Source organism: Ictidomys tridecemlineatus, chromosome 2 (genome assembly GCF_052094955.1).
Source record: "Ictidomys tridecemlineatus isolate mIctTri1 chromosome 2, mIctTri1.hap1, whole genome shotgun sequence".
Lineage (NCBI taxonomy): Eukaryota > Metazoa > Chordata > Mammalia > Rodentia > Sciuridae > Ictidomys > Ictidomys tridecemlineatus.
The window spans coordinates 116,075,906-116,084,755 of NC_135478.1; positions in this window are offsets into that span (position 1 = coordinate 116,075,906).

Below are 8,850 nucleotides of genomic sequence, written 5' to 3' on the forward strand. Positions count from 1 at the left end.
AAGACAGAGCAGTAAGGAGTCTTTTTTTTAATTTTCCATGATTCCACTATAGAAGCGGAGCCAGTAGGTCCATTTCTGTGTTATACATATCCATGAACACAACTGTGGCCAGTACCCCATGCCCTTATGTTCCTCCTGCACCTTTCCAGATGACCTGGGAGGCCCTGAACCTCTAAGGTGGGATCCAGCTAGCCGCTGAGGCCCTGGAGCCCATGGCTGTGACTTCCTAACAGAGACTGAAACTTGTCAGCAAGTTACGACCAAATACAGACCTTCACGTGGACAACTTAATAATACATAATCTCAGAGCTAGAGCCTTCTTCTAAATTACAATCTCAGGTTTTGAAAACTGTCACCATGTTGCAAAGTAAATATCCACAGGTTCAGATGCAGAATTTAAATGTACAGATCTCTGCATTCAGTGAAAAAATGATTCTATTTTTATGATGCTTCTAACAAACCAATGATTAGCCAGAATACAATTAAGAACTAAACTGAAGTTGGAGCTGTGGAACATATTTGAATTATAAACAAAGCAGGAAGTCACTTTGCATTTCTTCTAAGACCTCGATGAGCTTAGGATGCTGAAATGCCTTCGTGCGAATTCACATTTACAATTAAACTGAGATACACAAAACTGATTTATGAAAAGTTAATATTTTTGGAAAAGTCGTTCTGCATGTATCATCGCCTCAAAATGTGCTAAGACACATATTTCACAATACCAGAAATTTATCCCAAGTTTATTGCAGCCTGTATAATACTCTAAATGCCTCCAGTAATAGTTGCATCAGCAAAAAAAATCCTTCTCAAAATTAAAAACTATCAAAATTAATTTGCACTTGCCAAGAGCAACTGACATCGTTTTCATTTATAACTATTGGAAACATGAAACAATATACATTTTTATTATCTAATAATGAATTTCCAGAAAAGCAAGCCAGAAAAATGTATGGCCAGTCCAGATATCACATTATCAAGTATTATCTATGGTATTGTATAAAATTATGACACATGACCTTTTCCTAGATAACATGGTTTTAAAAGAAATAGCTTTAGGTTTGATTTTGACTTCAGTTTTCTTCCTGATTTTTATACAAAGAGTTGCATGTTTCCATTTGCTGCCTGATCAAGCTGGGGAGAGAAGACCAGGAAGAGTGGCATGAGAGTGAAGTGGCGTGAGAGTGAGCAGAGTGGGGGAGGGGTGGGGAGAGACAGGGGTGGCAGGAGGACGCAAACCTGACAGTGGCTGGGACAAACCACAGGGAGGGCACTCAGCACCGCTCATGCACATGTGGATGGATTTTAGGAAATAAAGAGGAGACCAATATTTGTTGTTGCATTGTAGGCAGCTCTAATCAGAGACACTGTTACTGCTTGTCCAAATGGAAGATTGCCAAGGAGACAATATTTCCTAAAACATGGAGAAATGTCAGCCGTTTCCAAGCCCATGATGCTTAAGCCATGAGGAAGGCAAGCACATGAAGAGAAGGACAATCTGCTGGCAAGCAGGAACCCCGTTAATAAGGAGAGGTCAGTGTTTGCCGGAGGCCATCTGCATTGTGCCTCAGATGGGCAACATGCTTAGATCTAAGTCACACACATGTGCACACACACCCTCACACACACACACATACAGACCTTGAGGGAAGCAATATTGCTGTTTCCCTTTTACAAAGGATGAAGCTGATTCTAAAAATCTAAATATTTATCCCAGGGTTGCAAATGGGTGCATGCTAAATAGCTGTCTCGAGGCTGCATGGTGAGTCGTGGGCATCTGTTGGAATCCAGAGCCCCTCTGGCTGTACAAGGAAGCCAGGCAGAGGCTTTCCATGCCTCCCTCCCACAGCATCCTGTCTTGGGAATGGAGAATTGTCCAATATTTGGTGAGAGCCTCTACTGGCATGAAGGTGGCGTCTCTGGACTCTGGTGGACACAATGGTGGATCCCAGGAGAGACTCCCAAACACCTGAAGAGAGCGGCCCCCTCTGTGCCTCAGCGCCTCCGTGGTCTCAGGACACACAGGCTCCTGCCCCAGGGTTCTGGCCCCTGGAGCCCCGCCTGCCCCCTTTCCCTGCTGTTCCTCCCACCTTCATGCTTCCCTTGGTCTGCTGAAGCCTCACCATGGTAGCAAGGAGCTCAGGCCAGTGCTGGGACACAGGTTCCCAGGCAAGGTCGTTCCTCATCTTTCTCTGCTGTTACCTCTGTGACCCCTGTGGCTCAACCAAGAAGGAGAATCCTGCCTGCTTCCCTCTCACAGCTTTAGCATCAAGCCAGTCCCTCACAGGGCCTGAGGCCATTTTATGCAAACCTCTCCCTGGTGATGAAGAGCTATCACATCTCCATAGGCTTTCCTCATCTTCGAGGCAGGGGTAACCACAGCTCAGCTTCAGGCTTGCTGCAGGTGAGTCACTGCAGGGGTGCTGCAGGTGTAGTGATGGCCGAGCCCAGCCCAGTGTGCTCCCTGCTCCGCTGTCTTACACGTTAGTCGCCTGGCCCAGCAAATACTTCTGTGAGCTCCCCACGCACCAGCCAGACACTGAGGCTCTTGCTTTCTCCACACATTCTGTGCCTGTAGGGAGCAAAGGGCTTTGTGTGGATTGGCCAGCTGGGTCTGCTCATGTCGGTGCTTAGGAAATACAAATAAAAAGTTCCCTCTGGAATATCCTATTGCCAATTATAACATGCTATTTCTTTTTCTGTGTGTGTGCAAATACTCTATACCTTTCTCTTCCACCTTGGGGAGAAGAGAGGTTATTTTACCTTTTATATTGATACTCACTTTGTGCCATTTAGGTCTTCTGTCACTTGGAGCATTTCATTTTGAAAATTACGATGAATGGTCTTTCTACTATGTCTTCAAATCACTTTCTTTTGGGAGAACCAGGCAGTGGGAGTTTGTGCTTCCCCCTGGCTCCTGGGTATTTGTCAACAATTGTCCTGGGTGGGTTCTTAAAGACTCAAGGGAGACTGGATCCTCACTGGCTGATCAGCTTCCTCTCCCTGTTGGGTCATATTTTATTCTCAGCCTCCGTATACTTGCTGAGCCATGTGACCAATTCCTAGCCAATGTCAGGTGAGCAGCTGGGGAGCCCCGCCCTCCCAGCCCCGCCCTCCCAGCCCCACCTGTGCTAACCTCTCATAACCAACCCTGCACCCTCTACAGAGGTTTCTCCTGCTGGATGCCCACCCAGCTGCACCCAAGCTCAAAGCTGCAGGTGGAAGGTGCAGAAGGCAGGCCCTGGATCATGCCCTGCAGGAGAGCTGCTCACTAATCAGAAGCATTGGCTCTGGAATTCACAGTGATCGTCTTTGAACCATTGTATGTTGGGGGCTTGCTCATTATAGCAGATAGTTTTACCCTTATTATTCTAAAGACCAAAAGCAGAGCAAACGGAAACAAGCTTTGGTCCCTAAACCAGGAAGAACCTTTGTGTCCAGTTGTTGACGCAGCCTTCAGCCAGTTCACCTACCTCTTCCTGACATTTTCCCCCATCAGTTCCAAGAAACTAGCTGTGAACAAGACGGCTCCGTATCTCTAAGGGATGTTATGACCACAGCCAACATTCTAACAACTCCCCCTCCCTGAGGCCTTGGATAGCCAGGTGCTGTGGGACATGAGCTGGACTCTGTCTGGAGGGGACTCCTCCATTTGTTTGGGTCAGCACGCCCCGGCTCTGGGCTGGGATTAGGTAGGCATTTATACAATACTGTGCTCATCAAAACCCGGCAGACATCTACCTTGTGCAGGAATTTCTAATAAATGCTTTAAGAATGTGTTTTTAGTTTGTTGTTTGTTGTTAAAGAGGAGGAAGATTTCTCTCCCTTGGCTTTCCAGGGATTCCCTGGGACCTGCTCAGTTGATTTTATTTCCATTTAAAATTGCAGGACTGTGAATATATTGAAGAACATCCAAGTCAATATAAATGCAGGTTTGGACGATCATAGTCACCCAGGACCTGCTGTGTAACTGGAGATTCGTCCCTGCTTATCTCTGTGCCCAGAGCAGGGGGCACCCCTGACCCCAGCCGCCTCTTCATCTCCACAGTGAGCCTCCTCCGGAAATCCAGTCCCCTCTGCCATAACATTGCTCTGCACTTGCTTCATCTATTTCCATTCCTGATTTGCACAGTGGGGAGAAAGGCAATTTATCATCTCTTGGGCCAACACATCCATTTGGGGAAATCTATTTTTGTACATGCAGAGAAGTATCTTCAGCCTGGCTGATTCCTGAGGAAAATCAAATAACAATAGCCAGAGTCCTCAGAGAGCCCCTCACTCCCCCTGTGAGTCCCACCAGCATGCACACCCTCTCTCCACATCGATAAACAACAGACCCTCTGGGCAACTTCCCTGCAAGCCCAGGATTCGAACCGGTGCTGTAGGTACAGAGTAAAGTATCTCCAGGAGATTGCATGTGTGTTCAGGACTGAAGCTCCGGGGTCCTCTGGCAAGCAGGAACTCAGCTCTCTGTTCATTGTCAAGGAAGAGCAAGTGCAGAGAGGTCGCTCTATGTCTCCGTGGCTATGGTATAGGTTCCAGGTTCAGGAGGGCCTGACAATACTGGGCAGAAAGCTAAGGTGTCCACAAAGCACAGCTCAGCGCCCTAATCAAAGCCCGTAGCAACATGATAAAGTGGTGCTATTCCTGTATGGATAAATGAAGATGTTCCCAATGAGAGCAGCACTGGCCACTAAACAAGGCTTTGGCTACCCTTTTGCGTTTGGCCATCTCCAAGGCAGGTGGGTGGTGGGGAAGACACACAGTGGGGGAAGGGCAGCTCTGGATAGCCCCAAGTGCTTTGGTTGGGGGGCAGACCATTGGCTGTCTCTTATTGGTCCTGAGCAGGCAGTGGAGTGCCAATGGAGATGCTCAGAGCTGCTGTCCAAGTCCTGACTGCCCCAGCTACTGGCTGCAGAGTTCCCCCGTTGGATTGGTTATTAGGGACGTGGTGGGTCCACATTGTAATGTCACACCTGTTCTGACCATGGTCCACTTATCCATTGAGGTTTTCCCCTGTTGTCTTTGTACTCCAGAAAGTGACGTTAACATGGAGAGAGAGAAGGAACCAGCTCCTGTCTGTACAGGTGGTCACGCCAGGCCAGAGTCTGTGCTCCTCAGGATCTCCTGCCCCATCTTGGGAGAACCTGCTCATCTTGATTGACACTTGACCCAATGCTCGTCCTGATCTATGATTTCCTAAACAATAATCACAACGTGTGCACATATTGGAGAGGGAGAGGGCAGCATTGCTTGTAATAATGAGGAGCTAACTGCAGCCACTCGAGGATCACTTGTTTTGAAGAGGAGCATGCGTTGGTGCTGATTTTGTTTGTCACTGGCTCAGACCAGTCTGAAGACAGAGCCATCCCACTAGGAACCCAGAAGCACCCTGGCCCTGTGTCTCCAGGCTCTGAGTGCATGGAGGCATGTGTCAGGGAATCAGGCTCCTTCTGCACCAAGCCCTGATATACATACCTAGAAATTCAGCCGTGCACACACTTAAGCATTGGAAATCTCACAAAAGCACCCTTCGGATTTTGTCAGGCGTGGCTGCATTTTTTAAAGCGGTGCCTTCTGCAAAGGATCAGGAGTCTTATTTGAGCAGCGTGTTTTTAAGTTTGTTGACATCAAAGCAGTTTAGAGACAGTTGTTCATACCCCTGGCTTTCCTCACTATTTGCTTTTCCAACCACACCTCCCACTGTGCGGGTGAACCCCCAGACCCTCCAAAACACTCACTCAGCATCCGCCATGTCTGGCAAGGCCCTCTCAGCCCACAGCCTGTGTCCTTTGTGTCCCTTGATGGCCAGTGTGGGTCCCTGGAGAGGCCCTGACTCTGCAGTGACTATGGGGGCCACCTCTTAGTGCACCCGTGACTTCCACCCTCCTGAAGCTTCCTCTGCTATTGTGAGGAGATTGTCTTGGTCTTGAACTGCTGTCTCCTAGGCCCCCAAGCCTCCAAAGAGAGGGCTTGAAACTCCCACGAGGAGCAAACAGAGCTTTTCCCCCTTGTGACAGCATCTCCTCCAACGCTCCAGGAAACACCTGGCCCACTCTGCTGTGGAAACCGGGGTGGCCCACGTCCGCAGGAAAACAGCATGGCCTGGTGCACACCTGGGAGGTCCCAAAGGTCCTCGCAGCAGGCATGGTTCTTAGCATGGGAGGCTCTGACCCTCTGAGAAGAGGGGGCGGGAGGCAGGGATGTGCTGGGAAGGGGGAGCTACCCCCAGCCCCTCCTCTCTCCCTCACTTCCTGGCCTGGAGATCAGCTGCTTTGCTTGGCCACATGCTCTCAAGGGTGACCTGCCACCTCAATGCAGTCCCAAAGCAGCAGGCTAGCCGGTCAGGGACAGCGACCTCCAACACTGCAAGCCAAGATGGATCTTTCCCAGGCTGATGAACTTAGGGTATGTGTCCAAGTGTCAGAAAGCTGGTAACACAGGCCCCTTGCAGGAGGCAGCCCCAGGACTGGGTTTAGGAGCAAGCTCATGAGGTCACCCAGAGCTGACTGCTTCTGTTTGGAGAAGGGAGGGCAGGGAGACAGAGAGCTAAGGTGTTCGTGTCCTGTGCAGGGAGAGGATTAATAATCAGCAAAACCTACAGCACCAAGAGAGAAACAAGAAGCACACATGGCCTGAGTCCTGGGGATGACGGTTTTATTTCTCTCTCTTTTGTTTTTAGTGTTTCCTAAGGTTTACCAATAAACAGGAATTATTTGTCTAGTTAAAAAGAAAAAAGGAAAGAAAAATAAAATTTCACTCATATCATGATCAGCGTCTCCCCTAGTTCTCTCTGTCAGCCCTCCTGGATGGTTCTTCATCTTCATGAAGGTTGCCTAATGGTCACAAAGGAGCTGGAGAGGTTCCAAGCATCACATCTGAACATGTGAGTCACACCCAGAAAAGAAATGGTGGGGGAGTGGGGACTGCTGGCTTCCTTGTTGCCTGAAGCTCTTCTCTAGAATCTCCCTGGCAGCCTTTTGGGTTGGGTGTGATCCCTCAGATCTGGGCACCACCCAGCTACAGGGGAAGCCAGGACACCGATCCCGAGAAGCTCCCTGGAGGGCTGAGATCTTCTATCAGATGGCACAAATGGCCACCAGACGTGGGCTAAGAAGGACAGTGTGAGGAAAGGGTGAACTCTGCTGGAGGTAGACCACAGGGGGAGGTAGGAAGGTCAGGTCCAGAGGAGGACCCCAGTGCCTGCCCTCTTCTGCTGTGTTCCTGGGGCCCTGAGCTCAGGAGGACGGGGCTTACAGAGGAGCCTCCTCACCCGGTGGGTCCCCACCTGCCTGGGTTGGCTGATGCCAGCTAACTCCATGTCACCTAAGCTTTCCCAGACTGTGTCCTGCACCACCGAGACCCTTTCCAGGAAGGTGCGCATTTCTCACTGGGAGGGTAGACTCAAAAGCCATAATGGTGACATGATCGTTCCCTGGTGCCCGAAGGCAAGGAGGATCCCTCCTTGGGTCCAGAGAGCCAGGGTGGGTGACCCTCTGTGCATCGGGGACTCATGCCAATCCTCTTCAAAGTCGCATGCATCTCTTGCGAGCTTGGTGTCCAGGAGCGTCTCCCTCCATGCCTGGGTGCCCTCCCTGAGCACACCCTCTGGCAGGTGTCTCTGAGCGCTGGCCCCGCTGCCTGGCCCCCAGGTGACTTCCTGCTGGGGGAAAAGATAGAAGAAGTTTTCTTTTCCCTTGGGATCTAGACAGGGAACCCAAAGGCAGTGATTTGCCTGGAGACACGACAGGGCCAGTTTCATCCCTGATGTCCCAACATCTCTGCTGCGACCATGTCTGACTTAATACCTGTCCAGCCCTCAGCCAGCGTCCTCCCTCTGCTCCTGGATGGACAGGGGGCCTCAGTTTTGATGACTTCCTTAACAAGGGTCCGTCCATAGCTGCTGAGGGGACGGTGACCTGTGCAGTGCCTCCCTTTCTTCTGAGATCTGCTGTCTGCCAGCAGCATCCAGGGGTGTTTAGGAGCGTGTGGCACTGAGATTGGTCGGAGGCCTCTGCAACCAACGCTGCTCCTCCTTCAGTGCTTGGAGACAGAGATGGTAGGTTTCCTGGGTGCTCAGCTGGCCAGTTCACCTGTGCTTTCTCATTTTAGTTGCACACCTTCAGAACCACATTTTAACATCTGCTTCGTTTGTATCTGTCCTTGTCCCTGCTGCCCCAGATGTGCTCAAAGGTCAGGAAGACCTCCATGAACATGCTAGACCTGTGAAATGGCTTCAGGTTTCCTGTCACATCAGGAAGGAGCTTGAGGAGATGATTAGGCTTCAGGAGTGCAAAATTAAAAAAATAAAATATCTTACGTCTCAGTGGCTAGAAGAAGCAAGGAAACTCACAATAGCCCCAGTAAAGGGACCCATTCCCCTTCCCTCATGGTGATTATGGCTGATGCCTTGCGAGGAGCTCTGTTGTCCTCAGTCCTGGACAGAATACAGGGCCCCTCCAGTCCATGGTGGGCATGTCATAAAAGCAATAAATACACCCACTGCACACACTCCCGAGACTTTGGGTTTGCTTGTTGAAGCAGCAAAACACAGTCCTCCCTGACTATAACACACACATGCTCACACAGGTCTTAGCAAAGTGGCATCACAGACACTGAGTCCTCTGAGCCAGCTGCGTTTCCTATGAAATGGCTCACAGGTCTTCTGTTAGTTTCTTGATTTGCTCACAAATTAATTTACACGGCACTGTAGGAGAAGATTGGTGCAGGGGACAGCAAAGGAGCAGCCACAAGGAAAGCACTAGCCATTCCCATTTCCCTCCAAAGTCAGAGGGACATGTGTCCACTCAGGCTCTTGGGATCTAGGGTGAAAATGGCCATGACCAACAA